This window comes from Lissotriton helveticus, chromosome 8 (assembly GCF_964261635.1).
Source record: "Lissotriton helveticus chromosome 8, aLisHel1.1, whole genome shotgun sequence".
NCBI lineage: Eukaryota > Metazoa > Chordata > Amphibia > Caudata > Salamandridae > Lissotriton > Lissotriton helveticus.
This window is the reverse complement of record NC_136069.1, coordinates 816,071,188-816,089,200: the sequence shown is the minus strand read 5'-3', so window position 1 is coordinate 816,089,200 and position 18,013 is coordinate 816,071,188.

Here is an 18,013-nt window from a genome sequence, read left to right as displayed (position 1 = left end):
CATAGCTCCTCTGGCCAGATTGGTTTACATTGGTGGGGCACGCCGATGATACTCAGCTCATAGTTTCTGTAACTGAGTCTATAGATGCTAGGGCAGCTGATTTTGTAAATGTACCTCAGCTTTGATGACCTGGATGAGCTCGAACTTTCTAAAGCTTAACGCTGAGAAAATGGAAGTCCTGGAGTTTGGCTGCTCGAAAGACTCAATCTGGAATCAGTTGTTGTGGCCTAGTACAGCTGGCACTTGTCCACTGCCGGTCATAAAGGCAAGGAATCTCGGAGTTATGTTCGATAAAAATCTCACCTGGGCGTCGCAGATTAATCAGGTCTCGTCTGCATGCTTCTTTATGCTAAAGGGCTTGAGAAAGATTCTCCCTTACATTCCCTTCTTTTTGAGGAAAACTGTGGTAGTAGCCACCATTTTACCTAGAATTGACTATTGCAACGCCCTGTATTTGGGAATTGGTACTGCTCAACTGGATAAACTTCAGTCTATTCAGAATGCGGCAGCCAGAGTTCTGCTTGGGTTATCGAAACATCAGCCGACAACAAAAGCGATAAAGAATCTTCACTGGCCTCCTGAACGATGACGTATTAAATTTAAATCACTCTGTCTGGTGCACAATGCTTTGTTTGGAGATGGGGCAGAGGACGTGCAAGCTTTGTTCTCACATTACTCTCCCCCACGGACTTTAAGGTCATCCACCCTTGGCCTTGTACAAATTCTGAAGATAAAAAGAGTACGCTGCGGAGGAAAGTGGTTTTCCTTTTTGGCATCCAAACTCTGGAACACTCTACCAATACATCTAAGAAACCTACCTAATAGATAGTCATTCAGGAAAGAAATTAAAACATGGCTCTTCGGCCAACTCTAATGTACGTGTGTTATCTCTCAGCTCATTTTTATCCCAGCCCCAAGACGCCTCGGTAGTAGTGCACTTTATAAATATTGTCAGTATATCTTGGTGGTGGTATGTGTGTCCTCAAGATGGGTAGAGGCTTATCCCACAAGAACATGTGACCACACAAACATGTGATACACTCACTGTAGCTAAGTTATTGTTGAGGGAACTCATACCGAGATTTGGAATTCCGACCTCTTTGGAATCAGACAGAGGAACACATTTCCACAGTGAAATCATGAAGATGATTTGCACAACACTACATGTTGATCAGAGACTCAATTGTAGTTACCGTCAGTGCTTAATTTGTGCCGGTGCTTTCCGGTGCTTAGCACCGGCACTTACTTATCAGGGATGGGTCTACATGCATCTGCTGTGCACATCACATACTGTATTGATGTATTATTTATTTACCATACTACTGTACTTGATGCAGCTACAGCGTGTTTTTCACGTTTCCCGAGTGAGTCACATTGCGGCTGTGAGACTCAGTCACTTAGCCTGCCCTGAGCCCAAGAGGAGATTCATTCATGTCAATTAAATATAATATGTTGATGGCGGCCCTTAATTCAGTCAGTGTGGCCACTTGCCAGTGGGCGGGCTGCAGGACACTGATTTGGGCTGGTTTTTGGTTCTGATAGGGTAGGGGCTGTGCGGCAGCATGCACAGTTTTTTCTTCACATTGCCACGCCCCAGCATAAACACCGCACCTCATTATGAGTCATTGTCGTCCAAGTCAACCCGACCCGACGCCGCCGTTTGAGGGCAGCCTGGGCAGATATCCATCAGCCAGCACTGCCTGTTAGCAAGCAGCACCAAGCCTAATCAGTTATTACAGGCAGTGCAGCCAGTCTGCTGGCCCACCACGAGTAACGGTAAGTTAAGTACTAACTTACTTAGTAGTAGCTAAGCCAACTAGCGGTGCCAATATTCTGCCATCATTGCCATGCGAAAACCAACCCCGCTTTTCTTTTTGGAGTGTGGTGGCGTGACGGTTGTCAGATCACTGTGGTTGTACGCAGGTCGCCTCTGGCTCCACAGATTTAATTATTATTATTGTTTCAAATTCACTGACTGCCAGTGTCTGGCCTAGTAGCCACCGCGCCCACCGGTCGTAGGTACACCTTAACTTATGATTATCTCGATAGGGTAGGGCCTGCCGGTGCCGCAGTAGTGGCCTGCCAGGGTTAAGACACTTAGTAAGTTAAAAGCCAAGGCCCTGCCCGCCCACACCCTGGCTCGCTGACTTGTCCAAACATGGCGCGCAGCCGTGATCTAATTAGGCTCCTGATGAGCGTTGTCATTCTGTGGCACTTGGATAATGTAAAATGGTAGCCCTTCTTCTATTTCGGGGAAAGCCCCAGTTTTCTGCTCTTAAATCTTGTCACTCTACACCAGGGCAGTACCAGAGTGACAAAATGCCCAGTTTAGACTTTATTAAAGCAAAACCCGAAGGTACAGCAGGAAGCAACGTTTCACCTGCAAAGCTCAGCGTTAATTTGACTTAATTCCGGAATAATAACACCTCATGTGAAGTGCCAAGAGATCACTCAGCTTGCGGTGGGGAACTGGGGATGGTATGAACGTTCAATCAATCAATCAATCAATCAAAATGTGTAGAGCGCACTACATACCCGCAAGGGTTCCAAGGCTCTGAGGGAGGGGAGAAGGGGGGTGCTGCTGCAACTTCTCGAACAGCCAGGTCTTGAGTTGTCTCCTGAAAGTTAGAAGGTCTTCGGTTTGTCGTAATATGAGGGGGAGGGTGTTCCAGATTGTGGCGGCATGGTGGGAGTAGGATCTGCCTCCGGCTGTGGTTCTACAGATGCGTGGGATGGTCGCCAGAGAGAGGTCTGCAGAGCGGAGTTTCCTGTTGGGTGCGAAGAAGGAGAGTCGACTGTTGAGGTAGGCTGGACCGGTCTTGTGGAGTGCCTTGTGTGCGTGGATCAGGAGCTTGAAGGAGATTCTTTTGTCGACAGGGAGCCAGTGCGGGTTCCTGAGGTGGGGGTGAAGTGGTCGTGGCGCTGGACGTCGAGGATCAGGCATGCAGAGGCATTCTGGATTCTTTGCAGTCTGTTGATGAGCTTGGTCGGGGCGCCGGCGTAGAGGACATTTGGGTAGTCGAGTCTGATGCTGACTAGGGCCTGGGTGACTGTTTTCCTTGTGTCTGTCGGGATTCATCTGTAGATCTTGCGGAGCATACGGAGGGTGTTGATGCAGGTGGAGGAGACAGCATTGACTTGTTTGGTCATGGTGAGTTTCGAGTCGAGGATGACTCCCAGGTTCTGTCTCAGTGCTGTGGTTGCTGCGGAATCCTGACTGGGAGGGGTCTAGGATGCTGTTGTTTTTGAGGTAGCGGGTGAGCTGGATGTTGACTATCTTCTCGATGACCTTAGCAGGGAACGGAAGCAGGGGGATGGGCCGGACGTTTTTGAGTTTGCTCGGGTCCACCTTGGGTTTCTTCAGTAGGGCGTGGATCTCGGTGTGTTTCCAGCTCTCAGGAAAGGTCGCGGTCTTGAAGGAGAGATTGATGATGTTGTGCAGGTGGGGTGTGATGGAGCTGCCGGCTTTGTTGAAGATGTGGTGTGGAAAAGGGTCAGACGGCGAGCCGGAGTGGATTGTGCCCATGGTCTTGATTGTGTCTTCGATGCTCACGTTGGCCCAGGTTGTCAGGGGGTCGTGGTCGGTGGGGTGAGGTGGGTCCGGCGTGTTGGGGCCTGTTGGGGTCAACCGGGGGTTGAAGCTGTCGTGGATGTCGGCGATCTTGCGGTGGAAGAAGGTGGCGAGGGAGTCGCACAGGGCTTGCAACGGCGGGATGTCGTTGGCGTTGGAGCTGGGGTTGTAGAGTTCTTTAACAACGTTGAAGAGCTCCTTGCTGTTGTGTGCATTGTTGTCGAGGCAGTTTTTGAAGGAGGTTCTCTTGGCAGTTCTGATGAGGTGGTGGTGGTGGTGGTGGTTGCGGATGGCGTCTTTGTGGGCAGTGCGGCTGTAGTGGTGGGCCTCAGCAAGGCCTACCAGTGCTAGGGGTTTGCCCTTCTCTGCACAAGTCCTCAGACCAATAGGATAGAAGTTGGCACATAAACTGGAATAGAAAACAAAGTATTTATTAACCTCATGAGGTGGAACTACATTCACACAACACCCTTCGGTAGTGTATGAAGTAGCACACTGAATGGAAGGCGCTTGTTCCTTTTATACCCACACAGGGGCTCAAAAGAAGGTGGTACAAGTACAAGAAGAAAGTTTTAGGTACATATAAGGTCATACAGAAAATGCACAGTTAACAAGTGGTAAGAGCTAACAGTTGTTAATTCTGGTGAACACATCCTGACAGTTACAGACTAACAGCAGCTGCATGGACAGCTGCAAGCTCAACTGAGCATGTGCGAAGCAGAAGAAACTAAATATAACCTGTCTCTAGGCAGATTCCAAGAGCAGACAACAGCAAGGTAGGACAGAGCACATGGCACGCACGTGGTAGCACATGGCAAATAAGATGGCTGCCAGAAATACAAAATGGATTCCACAAAATGGATAAGATAACCTCTAAATACAGGATGGCTTCGGCTAATGCTAACCCAATTGCTGCCAAATTACAACACGGCTGCCTGGTGACTTCTCGCTGTGCCATATGTTCTCCAGCTTCCGGCAGGTGCGCTTAGGCGCTAGAAATTCCGGAGTGAACCAATTGGCTCTCTTGCTGGTGTCTTTGAGAGTGTCATGCCTCGAGTCTCGAGCCATTCCCCTCCCATATATAAGAAGCAATACTGCCTGGGAACGTTGCTTAGCGTTCTTGCTCCTAGCCCCGTTTCCGTCCTGATGTGACTTTGCCTGACTTCCGTTTTGTCATTTCCGGTTTTTGCGGCGTCCTCCGTGTGTGGACGTTGGTCTCTGTACTCACAGTACCGTGCTGAGTTTTGCCGGTGCTTTGTTGGTGTTTTTTGAGTGTGCGGTTTGTTACCGCGTTTAGTGGCAAGTGTGAGTTTCGTTTTGTTTGTACTTGGCTGTTTTGCCGTCTTTGTTTTCCCTTATCCCCTTTACCCAGTCGGGTGCTGCCTTGAACCTTTCTCAACCCTTCCCGGGTGCTCTGCTGTCTGGTTGGAGTTTCTCCCGCCACGCAGCCGGGCGCTGTTGTTGTACTGCACTGCCCTCTACCTGGTGCTTTGTTGGGTGGCCGGATTTGGTCCCGTTACCCAGCTGGGTGCTGCCTTTAATTTACTCCTTTTTCTCCGGTCCCGGTGTTCCGTGGAGCAGCCGGACTTGGTCTTGCTGCCCGGCTTTGCCCTACGATTTGTTCACATTGGCGGCAGAAGTTATTCCCAGCTGCTCCGTGAATCCTGATCATACTATACCTTGGGGACTTTGCGGGGACCACACCCCTGTGCAGTGTTTATTTACGGCTCATCTCTTTGGAACCACGGTAACAGCGTTTTGCGCTACCTTTTTGTTACTCTTTGATTGTGTTGGTTTATTTACCCTATTCTCCGTCTGACAACATTCTTGACAGATTGCTACCTACACCTAAGGAACAAGCACGTATATAACATTAAGAAGTCCTATAGGGTATAACCTACAAGCCCTTCCTGGTTGCCCTTGCAGAACTAATTGGTGAGCCTATTTTCCCTCATTCAGAATTGCATATATTAAGTTGGGATAGCGTATATGCTTTGTTTGTCTGTTACACAGGAAAACAGAGAAGGTGCTCCAATAGACTTCCATGTATGCTGACATATAGAAGCCTAGTAGGAATCCCCTGCATGCTGCCTTCTATGTTAACTACTAGCCGATCATACAAAAGTAGTAGGTTAAATGTTAGTGTTGTCATCATAGGTCTCATAGTGTTACATAACTAGCGCAGAATTAACCCTTTCCTTTCATTACAGCCTGTTCATCTTGCAAAGATCCTTTACCGTGGTGCCATCGTCAAAGAGCTGTTTATTTCTTTCTCCCACCTTTCCTTGTTTTGTTTCCCTGTTTTCCCCTGGCGTGCCACTCGCTACTCTAGAGTCTGATAGAGTCGAGAGGCCGTAGGGGAAGGCTGAGGACTATTCATCAGTTTCCTGACGCTCCTGTGGAACAATCCAGCAAACCATTACAGAACGCTAAGCCCTTAGTGGTGTGTTCTATCCGAGCGTCATGGATCTGGACTTAGGAGCCGTCTCGCTGGGAGACGTTGCCAGTATGATTGGTAACCTACAGGCAGAGACTTAGGCCTTGGCGGATAGGTTGGATACCCTTCAGCATCAACAGAACCTAGCCACGGGAGGGAGATCTACTGGTGCGCAACCAGTGATTCAGGTCACTAGGCCACCGTCTATACCCTTGGCCCCTCCCGAAAGGTTTTCTGGGGATGCTTCTAGATGTGCGGCTTTCCTTAGTCAATGCCAGCTGCATTTCTCCTGTAGGGCTAACTGTTTTCCGTCTGACCAATCTCGTGTAGCCTTTATGATCTCCTATCTTAGCGGGTCCGCAGCTGATTGGGCTATTTCCCTGGTGGATAAAGATGATCCATTGTTACACAGCTTCACCGCTTTCAAGAGGGAGTTTCGCAAACTATTTGACAGACACATAAACACACATTCCTCCGATACTGAGTTATTGGCCCTTAAACAGAGTAACCAAGATCTTGTTGCTTACATTACATCCTTTCGTAGATTAGTGGTAGAGTCTAATTGGCCTGAGGAGAAGCGCAGTACCCTTTTTTAGAGGGGGTTGCGTGATGACTTAAAGGACGCACTTTCTCAGATAGTAGATTTACCTGAAGCCTGTACCAATCTCATTGATCTCGTGGTTAAAATCGAACACCGGCTTCAAGAAAGGAAGCAAGAGAAAGGCAAATTCGAACCCAGGTACGTCTCTATCAGAGACAAGAAGGGTGATACGGCTAAGGGTACTGATGAGAGCGAGCCTATGCAAATAGGCAGTGTTAGAGGGCCGTTAACCCCTGAGGAAAGACAAAGAAGACAAACCCATAGGCTATGCCTATATTGTGATAAGGCAGGTCACTTTTTAAGGACCTGTCCGATTAAACCATCCCAGACTAAGTATTCGGGAAACTAGAGAGCCCGGGGTTCTGCGAGACAAGAATCCCGGGTAGTTCAGGACTTACGGTCTCTTCTTCTGATTTTGATATAAGTCCCACGAATCATTTGTACGTTTCAGCTCATCTTTCACATGGCCCTTATGGTCTGCATGTTGCAGTAATGATTGACTCCGGTGCCTCTGGGAACTTCATGGATTCTGATTGGCCTAGAGGAAACTTAATACCCTGTACAGAAAAAGAAATACAGACCCGCGTTACCACCATAGGTGGCAGTCCTCTTATTTCTGGCCCAGTAAAGCATAAGACGATCATGCTTCACATGAAGATAGACCCAAACCATCATGAAGACATTGAATTTGACTTAATTTGTTCTCCACAATTCCCAGTACTTTTGGGCATCCCATGGTTAAAAGCCCATAACCCTATTATAGATTGGGAGAAATCTACTGTAACATTTCGGTTCTCTAGCACCCAGAACCTCCAAAAGGCCGTTGTGGAGGCGACACCTGATGCAAACAAGAAAGCACCTGTCCTTAACCTGCCTTTCTGTTATCAGAATTTGCAGACAGTTTTTGATTCTAAAGAAGCCAAAGTCCTTCCCCCTCATAGGGTTTATGACTGTCGTATCGACCTAGAAACTGGCGCCAGAATCCCATGTAGCAGGGTCTATGCACTCACGGAAAAAGAGAACCTATACCTACGAGACTATTTAGACACCATGTTGGAGAAAGGATTTATAAGACCATCACACTCTCCTGCCTCTTCTTCTTTGTTTTTTATACCAAAGCGAGAAGGGGGCCTTCGAAGTTGCATCAACTATAGAAAGCTAAACAATGTCACCATAAAGAACAGATATCCCTTGCCTCTTATCGCTTCCCTCCTTGACAGAGTACGCAATGCCCAGGTGTTTACCAAGCTAGATCTGAGGGGGGCCTACCATCTCATGCGTGTCAAGGAGGGAGACGAGTGGAAGACAGCCTTCTGTACTAAGTTCGGTCTATTCGAATACCTTGTGATGCCCTTTGGGCTTTGTAATGCGCCTGCAGCATTTCAGTTTTTTATCAACGAAGTGCTAAAGGACATGCTGGATATTTATGTAATTGCTTACATTGATGACCTGCTTATCTTCTCTCCCTCCATGTCTGAACATGTGATCCATGTAAGGAATGTGTTAGAACGTCTACGTGACAACCACCTCTACTGTAAATTGGAGAAATGCACCTTTCATATGCACGAAGTGCCTTTTTTGGGTTTTGTTGTTTCTCCTTGGGGACTTAGTATGGATCCTGTCAAGGTTGAAGCTGTTCTCTCATGGCCAGCACCCCGTACAGTTAAAGAAATCCAGAGCTTCCTGGGTTTTGCCAATTTCTATAGACGGTTTATACAGCGTTTTTCGGAGTTGGCATCTCCTATCACTGCATTATTGAAGAAGGGTGTTCCGTTCTCATGGTCCACGGAGGTGGAAGGTTCTTTTCAGAGTTTACGGACGGCCTTTACACAAGCTCCTGTGTTGCGTCATCCGGATCCCGCCTTGCCTTTTGTGGTGGAGGTGGACGCCTCTCAAGTGGCAGTGGGAGGCGTTCTATCCCAAGCAGATCCCGTTTCAGGTGAATATCATCCAGTAGACTATTTCTCTCACAAATTCACTCCCCCTGAATACAATTATGCTGTGGGGGACAAGGAGCTCCTTGCCATAAAGAAAGCCTTTGAGGAGTGGAGACAGTACTTGTTAGGTGCACGCTACCCAGCCATAGTGTATACTGACCACCGCAATCTCCAATATATCAAATCAGCAAAGGCCTTCTCCATGAGACAATTACGCTGGTCCCAATTCTTCAGTGAGTATGACTTTACTATACAATACCGGCCTGGGAGACGAAACGGCAAGGCGGATGCGTTGTCTCGCCTGGGTTTCGATCAGCCGGAAGAGTTAGTTACTCCTCCTAACATTATTCCCAGAGATAACATCATAGGAGTGGTGCTCTCTGAGACAGGATTCCTGAATCAGATCAGACATGACCAAGCCTCTGTAAACATGCAGAACATAGTGGGTTCCCGAGACACAACCATTAAAGAAGGTTTGGTTTGTGTTCAAGGAGGTGTAGTGTTGCCTAACCGAGAGTTGCAGGAACAGGTCTTAGAATGGTACCACTCTCATCCTATGGCGGGCCATCCTGGAATCAAAAAGACCATCAATACTGTGCGTGAACGCTTCTGATGGCCTGCTATGCTGAAAGATATAGAAACGTATGTGAAGACCTGTCATGTGTGTGCTCAGAGCAAAATATCCCACCAAAATACAGTAGGCTTACTCCTGCCCCTGGCTTCCCCACCTGGTCCTTGGCATACAGTGTCTCTTGATTTCATTATGGAGTTGCCACTCACTAAGCAAAAAAACAACACGTTGCTAGTGGTGGTAGACCTCTTTATGAAAACTGCTCACTTCATTCCTATGGGGGGTTTGCCCTCGGCAGTCAAACTGGCATCGGTCTTTTTGCATCAGGTGGTCCGCCTACATGGTTTTCCTTCTGTTTTTATCTCAGATAGGTGGGCCCAATTTGTTTCTCGTTTTTGGGGGAGTTTGTGTTCTTTACTCCAAATAGATGTTAGGCTATCTTCTAGTCATCATCCCCAGTCAGACGGACAACCGAACGAGTTAATCAATGTTTCGAACAGTATGTTAGGAATCAAGCATTCCATTCCCTCACTGACTGGGATGAGATGGTATGGGTAGCCGAGATCTCCTATAACAACAGTCCACATTCCTCCATTCACAACACTCCTTTCTTTTGTTCTTATGGTTTTCACCCGAAGTTGTTACCATCGGGTATCTCCACAGACAGTCCAACCCCGGCAGCAAATGAACTAGTACAGAGACTACAAGGGATACATAGGGAAACCATAGAGAACCTGGAGATGGCCAAAGTGAGGTACACGGAAGGAGCAAATTTACATAGGCGACTGGAACCTATCTATACACCCGGGGATAGGGTGTGGCTTTCCACCAAACACATGTCACTCAGTGGTCCTCGCAAATTCAACCCCAAGTTTATAGGTCCTTACAGGGTGCTAAAGGTCATAAATCCAGTGGCTTTGAAGCTAGAATTACCTGCTTCCTATAGGATTCACCCTGTGTTTCACGTTTCATTGGTGAAACGAGTTGAACCGGGTACCAGACTGCCTAAGAGGCCCACTTCAGTAACCGTCCAAGATTCTGAAGAGTACAAAGTAGAGACCATCTTGGACTCCCGCAAGGTTGGGGAGCCCTTACAGTATGTCATTCATTGGAAGGGTTACGGGGTGGAGGAACGCACGTGGGAGCCAGCTCGTAATGTCCACGCTTCTCGCCTGACTCAGCTCTTTCATCAGAAATATCCAAATAGGCCCAAATTGTAGGGGAGAACATTGTGGGGGGAGTGTACTGTCATGCCTTGAGTCTCGAGCCATTCCCCTCCCATATATAAGGAGCAATACTGCCTGCGAAAGTTGCTTAGCGTTCTTGCTCCTAGCCCCGTTTCCGTCCTGATGTGACTTTGCCTGACTTCCGTTTTGTCATTTCCGATTTTTGAGGCGTCCTCCGTGTGTGGACGTTGGTCTCTGTACTCACAGTACCGTGCTGAGCTTTGCCGGTGCTTTGTTGGTGTTTTTTGAGTGTGCAGTTTGTTACCGCGTTTAGTGGCAAGTGTGAGCTTCGTTTTGTTTGTACTTGGCTGTTTTGCCGTCTCAAAACTTCCCGGGTGCTCCGCTGTCTGGTTGGAGTTTCTCCCGCCACGCAGCCGGGCGCTGTTGTTGTACTGCACTGCCCTCTACCTGGTGCCTTGTTGGGTGGCCGGATTTGGTCCCGTTACCCAGCTGGGAGCTGCCTTTAATTTACTCCTTTTTCTCCGGTCCCGGTGTTCCGTGGAGCAGGCGGACTTGGTCTCGCTGCTGGCTTTGCACTACGATTTGTTCACATTGGCGGCAGAAGTTATTCCCCAGCTGCTCCGTGAATCCTGATCATACTATACCTTTGGGACTTTGCGGGGACCACACCCCTGTGCAGTGTTTATTTACGGCTCATCTCTTCTGAACCACGGTAACAGCGTTTTGCGCTACCTTTTTGTTACTCTACGATTGTGTTGGTTTATTTACCCTATTCTCAGTCTGACAACATTCTTGACAGATTGCTACCTACACCTAAGGAACAAGCACGTATATAACATTAAGAAGCCCTGTAGGGTATAACCTACAAGCCCTTCCTGGTTGCCCTTGCAGAACTAATTGGTGAGCCTATTTTCCCTCATTCAGAATTGCATATATTAAGATGGGATAGCGTATATGCTTTGTTTGTCTATTACACAGGAAAACAGAGAAGGTGCTCCAATAGACTTCCATGTATGCTGACATATAGAAGCCTAGTAGGAATCCCCTGCATGCTGCCTTCTAGGTTAACTACTAGCCGATCATACAAAAGTGGTAGGTTAATTGTTAGTGTTGTCATCATAGGTCTCATAGTGTTACATAACTAATGCAGAATTAACCCTTTCCTTTCATTACAGCCTGTTCATCTCGCAAAGATCCTTTACCGTGGTGCCATCGACAAAGAGCTGTTTATTTCTTTCTCCCACCATTCCTTGTTTTGTTTCCCTGTTTTCCCCTGGCGTGCCACTCGCTACTCTAGAGTCTGATAGAGTTGAGAGGCCGTAGGGGAAGGCTGAGGACTATTCATCAGTTTCCTGACGCTCCTGTGGAACGATCCAGCACACCATTACAGAGGGTTTGTTTTTTCAGCGGGGTTAGGATGTTGGCGCAGTTGCCCATCCATCATATGAGGGTGCACGCACCGTCGTCGGGGTTGGCGGGGTTGGTCAGAGGATTGAGTGCGAGGTTTGTCTGTAGTTGAACTTCGGTGCTTTTGCCCCAGTGGCGATGGGGGATCTGTAGGGTGCAGTGATGTGTGACGGGTTTCTGAAAGGTGAAGTGAATGCAGTGGTGGTCGGTCCAGGTGGGTTCAGAGTCGTGGCTGAAGGAGACGTGGGGGCTTGAGGAGAAGATGGCGTCTAGTGTGTGTCCGGCGATGTGGGTCGGCGTCCTGATGAGTAGTTCCAGTCCGAGGTTGGCTAGGTTGTCTATCAGGGTGGAGGAGTTGCTGTCGTTGTTGCTCTCCAGGTGGAAGTTCAGGTCTCCGAGGAGGATGTAGTCAGTGGAGGTCAGTGCATGCGTGCTGATGAAGTCGGCGATGGCGTTGCAAAATTGTGGTCGGGGTCCGGGTGGTCTGTAGACAAGGGTGGTACACAGACAAAATATCGAAAATAAAATATCGATATGCAATAATATCGATGTTTTAATATCGATGGTACAGTATATCGATGTGCCATAATATCGACAGACAGAATATCGAGATTAAGGTATGTATGTTAGTAATATCGAAATTTTGTTGTTTAGTGTTATGTATTTTATTTTGTTGTTTATATGTTTGCTAAATATGTTTAGAAATGTATGTTTGAAAATTAGTCATTTTGTTAACATTTTGCGTTTTAGTATTAGAGCGGGTTGTGGGTTTATAGGGGAATAGGGTGGGAAGTAATTTAATAATAATTAATTAATTAATATATGTTTGTACATATTTTTAATTAATAATTAATTGGTAATTAATTAATATTAATTAGTTAATTAATTAATATAAATTTGTACATATTTTATTTAATAATTAATTGGTAATTAATTAATAATAATTAGTTAATTAATTAATATAATTTTGTACATATTTTTAATTAATAATTAATTGGGAATTAATTATTATTAATTAGTTAATTACATTAATTAGATTAATATTTTTAATATATATAATTTTTTTATTGTTAATTAATTATTTGGGGAAAATTAATATTAATTAGTAAATTAAATTAATTATAGCTAATGTGCTAATATATTTACTTTATTGTTATTGTTAATTAATAATTAATTGGTAATTAAATAATGTTAATAAATTTTGGGTAAAGGAGTATTTTTAGGGTTCAGGGTCAGTTTTCAGTTCTTGGGTAAAGGAGTATTTTTGGGGTTCAGGGTCAGTTTTCAGTTTTTGGGTAAAGGGGTATTTTTAGGGTTCAGGGTCAGTTTTCAGTTTTTGGGTAAAGGGGTATTTTTAGGGTTCAGGGTCAGTTTTCAGTTCTTGGGTAAAGGAGTATTTTTAGGGTTCAGGGTCAGATTTCAGTTCTTGGGTAAAGGAGTATTTTTAGGGTTCAGGGTCAGTTTTCAGTTCTTGGGTAAAGGAGTATTGTTGGGGTTCAGGGTCAGTTTTCAGTTTTTGGGTAAAGGGGTATTTTTAGGGTTCAGGGTCAGTTTTCAGTTTTTGGGTAAAGGGGTATTTTTAGGGTTCAGAGTCAGTTTTCAGTTTTTGGGTAAAGGGGTATTTTTAGGGTTCAGGGTCAGTTTTCAGTTTTTGGGTAAAGGGGTATTTTTAGGGTTCATGGTCAGTTTTCAGTTCTTGGGTAAAGGTGTATTTATAGGGATCAGGGTCAGTTTTCAGTTTTTGGGTAAAGGGGTATTTTTAGGGTTCAGGGTCAGTTTTGGGTTTTTGGGGTACAGGGGTATTTTTAGGGTTCAGGGTCAGTTTTGGGTTTTTGGGGTACAGGCGTAAAGGGTAAAAATAAAATAAATTTAAATTTAATTTAAATCAATTAAATGAAATTAAAAGAAATAAAATTACTTTAAATTATTAAATTTTTAATTTATTTTAAATGTATATGTATTACTTTTAATTATTAAATTATGTTTTAATGTTTTTATTAATATTTGTTAAATTATATGTATTTTAACATTATTTTTACATTATTATTAATACATTTAAAAAAAGATATTTTTAATTTCGATATTTTTGTACTACGATATTATTTTTTCGATATTTTTGTACTTACCTTTATGAAGATAGGATCCCGATATTATTGTCCTCGATATTTTTGCTCCGATATTTTTGTACGTCGATATTGTGAATCTCGATATTTTGTCAGACATTCGACAAGGGTGCCTCTTAGGGTGGTCTTGGGGTCCGTGTGGATCTGGAAGTGCATGTGCATGACGGCACTCTCGGCGGTGCTGAGAGTGTCGTCGGTGTTTGTTGAGACCCTGATGGTCTTCTTGTGGACGATGACCATTCCTCCTCCGACTCCGTTGGTGCGGTCTCTGCGGGCAATCTTGTATCCGTTGGGGATGGCTATGGCGATGTCTGGAGAGGAGGCTTCGTTCATACAGGTCTCGGTCAGGAAGGCGACGTCTGGTGATGCGGTGTCGAGTAGGTCCCAGAGCCTGACGACGTGTTTGCGTGCGGAGCAGGTGTTGATCAGGATGCATCGGAGCTTGTTGTGTTCTGTCGTGGCGGAAAACTCTGTGTCTTTGATGCATTAGAAACTGCAGTTCTGGCAGGCGAAGGGACAGTGGGTGCACTTCGGGGTGGCCCTGCAGCAGGTGGGGGTCCGTCCTGGGTTGAGAGCGTTGAGGGTGCTGGCGTCGTATCGGAGGCAGTCTTCGTGGTTGGTGAGGGGGCCAGGGGTTCTGGTGCTGGGCACGGACGGGAACAGATGGGCTTGCCTTAGGCGCGCCAATGACGCGCCAACGGCACACCCGCTGCGTGCGGCTGCCATTTTAAGGGGAGGTGGGAGGGAGGAGCAGCTGGGAGGCAGGAGGCGGGTGGCAGGGGGTACCGAATGGACGCGTCGGGGCCGCAGGGGCAGCAGCGGCGGGAACTGTGAGGAATAGGCACGGAGGAGCAAGGCAAATGGTCACACAGAAGGGGAACAAAATAAATGGTCAGTGGGGCACAGAGGATCACAGGGCACAAAACACTAAGAGCACTGGTGGAGCTGCAGCGGGGGGAGCGACCTACCTGGCAAGCTCAAGGGTCGCTCTCCTCACCGCGCAGCGGCCGCCATTTTAAGGGGAGGTGGGAGGGAGGAGCAGCTGGGAGGCGGGTGGCAGGGGGCAGCAAATGGGCGCAGGGGCTGGGCCGCAGGGTCAGCAGTGGCAGGAACTGTGAGGAATGGGCACGGAGGAGCAAGGCAAAAGGTCACACAGAAGGGGAACAAAATAAATGGTCAGTGGGGCACAGAGGATCACAGGGTACAAAACGCTAAGAGCGCTGGTGAAGCTGCAGCAGGGGGGAGCAACCTACCTGGCAAGGTCAAGGGTCGCTCTCCTCACCGCGCAACGTGCACCATTTTAAGGGGAGGTGGGAGGGAGGAGCAGCTGGGAGGCGGAAGGTGGGTGGCAGCGAATGGGCGCAGGGAGCGGGCCGCATTATCATTCCGTAGTTTGCACAGCTGGCCGGCGCGCTGCACATCTCTGCTGGCGGTGCACCAGCCCCTGGTCCGGGCCTTGGATGCCCACCTTTGAAGCTGCGTCATACCTGAATCCCCGCCAGGCAGGGGTTTGAGAAGTGCATCGATGCTACGTTCTGAGGGCAGCCCCTCTATTCATCGTGTGGGGGTGCGGTCCAAGGAGACAGGGCCTGTCAGCTCCGAGAAGAGAGAGCGCTAGTGCGGGTTAGAAATGAGGTGTCGGTGAGATACATGAGGGGGCCAGGATGGAGGAAGGGAAGGGATGCAGGAGGGAAAGGGAGGGGCGTCCGTCTTCTGCACCTACACAGTGGGAGTGGCCTGCCGCTAAAATATTTCACACTTGAAATTGCTTCTTCAGTGCTGGTGGGGGTGGGTTGCGTCCTTCGTACTATTTCGGTGGATGTTGTTTCCCTGTGTTGCCTTCATAGTGTTTTCATGTGTTCTTTGCTGCCTTGGTGCTGCCCTGGGTGGGTTGCTTCGTTGGTGCTGCTCTGTGTGATTACTTCCTTGGTTCTTACCTGGGTGGGTTGCTTCCTTGGTTCTGCCCTGGGTGGGTTGCTTCCTTGGTTCTGTCCTGTATGGGCTGCTTCTTTGGTGCTGTCTTGGGTGGGTTGCTTTCTGGGTTCTGCCCTGGGTGGGTTGCTTCCTTGGTTCTGCCTGGGTGGGTTGCTTCTTTGGTTCTGCTCTAGGTGGGTTGCTTCCTTGGTGCTGTCCTGGGTGGGTTGCTTCCTTGGTTCTTCCCTGGGTGGGTTGCTTCCTTGGTTCTGTCTGGGTGGGTTGCTTCTTTGGTTCTTTACTGGGTGGTTTGCAGCCCTGGTGCTCTCCTGCGTGGGTTGCTTCCTTGGTGCTCCCCTGGGTGGGTTGCTTCCTTGGTTCTGCCATGGGTGGGTTGTTCCCTTGGTTCTGCCATTGGTGGGTTGCTTGCTTGGTTCTGTCCCCAGGGTGGGTTGCTCCCATGGTGCTGACCTGGGTAGGTTGCTTCCTTGGTTCTGCCCTGGGTGGGTTGCTTCCTTGGTTCTGCAACTGGGTGGGGTGTGGCCTTGGTTCTGCCCTGATGGGTTGCTTCCTTGGGTCTGCCCTGGGGGGGTTGGTGCCTTGGTGCTGCACTGGGTGGGTTGTAGTGCTTAATTTGAGCCAGTGTTTTCCGGTACTCGGCACCAGCACTTAATTGTCAGCAATGCTGCTTGTGACAGCCTGCCACAAGGTTGCTCTGTCTAGCTAATTTAGAGATAACCATAACAACAGTTAATTATTAATACTATATTCATTCAAAATTACTACTTTCTGCCGCCCAAGCCATTCTTCTAGCTTTGGGGGCATCAAATTGTCTGAATTGTAACACTTGTAGGAGTGTAATGGTTAGTAGTTTTGTTGTTACTATCATTTGCAGCATAATAATAATAATAATAATAATAATAATAATAATAATAATAATAAGGTAGTTTATAAAGCGCCTGGTTACGCCATCCCGGCGTGTCCCCGCGCTGTGGAGAGCAGAACCTGCCAAATATCAGCATAGCAGGACAATGTGTGGTGGAAGCTGCGGTGGCCTCCTGACGAGAGCCCTGGCACTTCATATTTTACAAATTAAGCACTGGTTACCGTCCAGGGGCTATTGGGATAGTGGAGCAGGTTAATGGGACTTTGAAAGCTCGAATGGCGAATGTGTGTTCATCCATGTCTCTGAAGTGGCCTGACGCTCTGCCTTTGGTGTTGATGAGTATCCATAGTACTCTAGACATGAGAACAGGTATTTCACCTCGTGAAGTGTTGAAGGGGAGGGCTATGAGATTACCAGCAGTGCTATCCACAGCCTTTATAAACATCACAGATGATCGGATCCTTGATTATTGCAAGGGTCTCACTGATGTGGTCCGTTCTGTGTCTCATCAGGTGCAGGCTGCTGTGGTTCCAGCTTCAAGTGATCTCTGTCACGACCAGAGTCCGGGGGACTAGGTGCTGGTACGTGAGAAAGAGCTGTTCGGATGTTTGCTGGAGGGGCCTTTACCAAGTCATACTAGTGACGAACACTGCAGTAAATTGTGGAGGATTGCCAAATTGGGTGCATGCTTCTCAAACCCGTCTAGTTTCAGCACCCTCTGAAGAAACAGCTCCTCTCCCGAATGGAAATCCAGCTGTGTTAGCAGAGCCACAAGAGGGGACAAGCCAAGCTGTGAGGGTGTCTGACAAAGCTGGTTGCTCACCAGATCAAGCTGAGGAGGGTCACGATGACAGATACACTGAGACTGCATCAGAAAGGGCAAGTTGCTGTGAAGGTGATCCAGAAGTAGACTCAGCAGAAGGAAGTTTTGAGCAGAGTGCGCAAAGTGAGAGCAAGAGAACAAGCGGAGCAGAGGAACCGTGGCCCTAGAGACAGAGGCTGTTGAATCTGCGGCTGGTCTCTGAGAGGGATCTTGCTCCTGTGTCTGAAGACTTTGAGTCAGATGAATGCGAAGAAGGGCAAGCTCGTGGAGGTCTGAGGAGATCGAGACAAACAAGAGTGCCTTGTCAGTGATTCTCAACTCCAGAGTGGTCATACGTTGTGACTGATGCCAGGAGTGCTGAGATCCAGAAGGCTGAGGGCAGTGACGGTAGTCAGTAACAGCCCTAACGTGAAATTGGACGTGGTGTTGTTAGTGCCAGGACTTGAAATCGAAGGAGTACTCACCATCACAGTTCCAAATCCTCCGATTCTGCGCAAAATTTGTGATCTGATTCTAAACAGACTGATATTTCCTACGTTTGGAGTTGTAGTTCCGT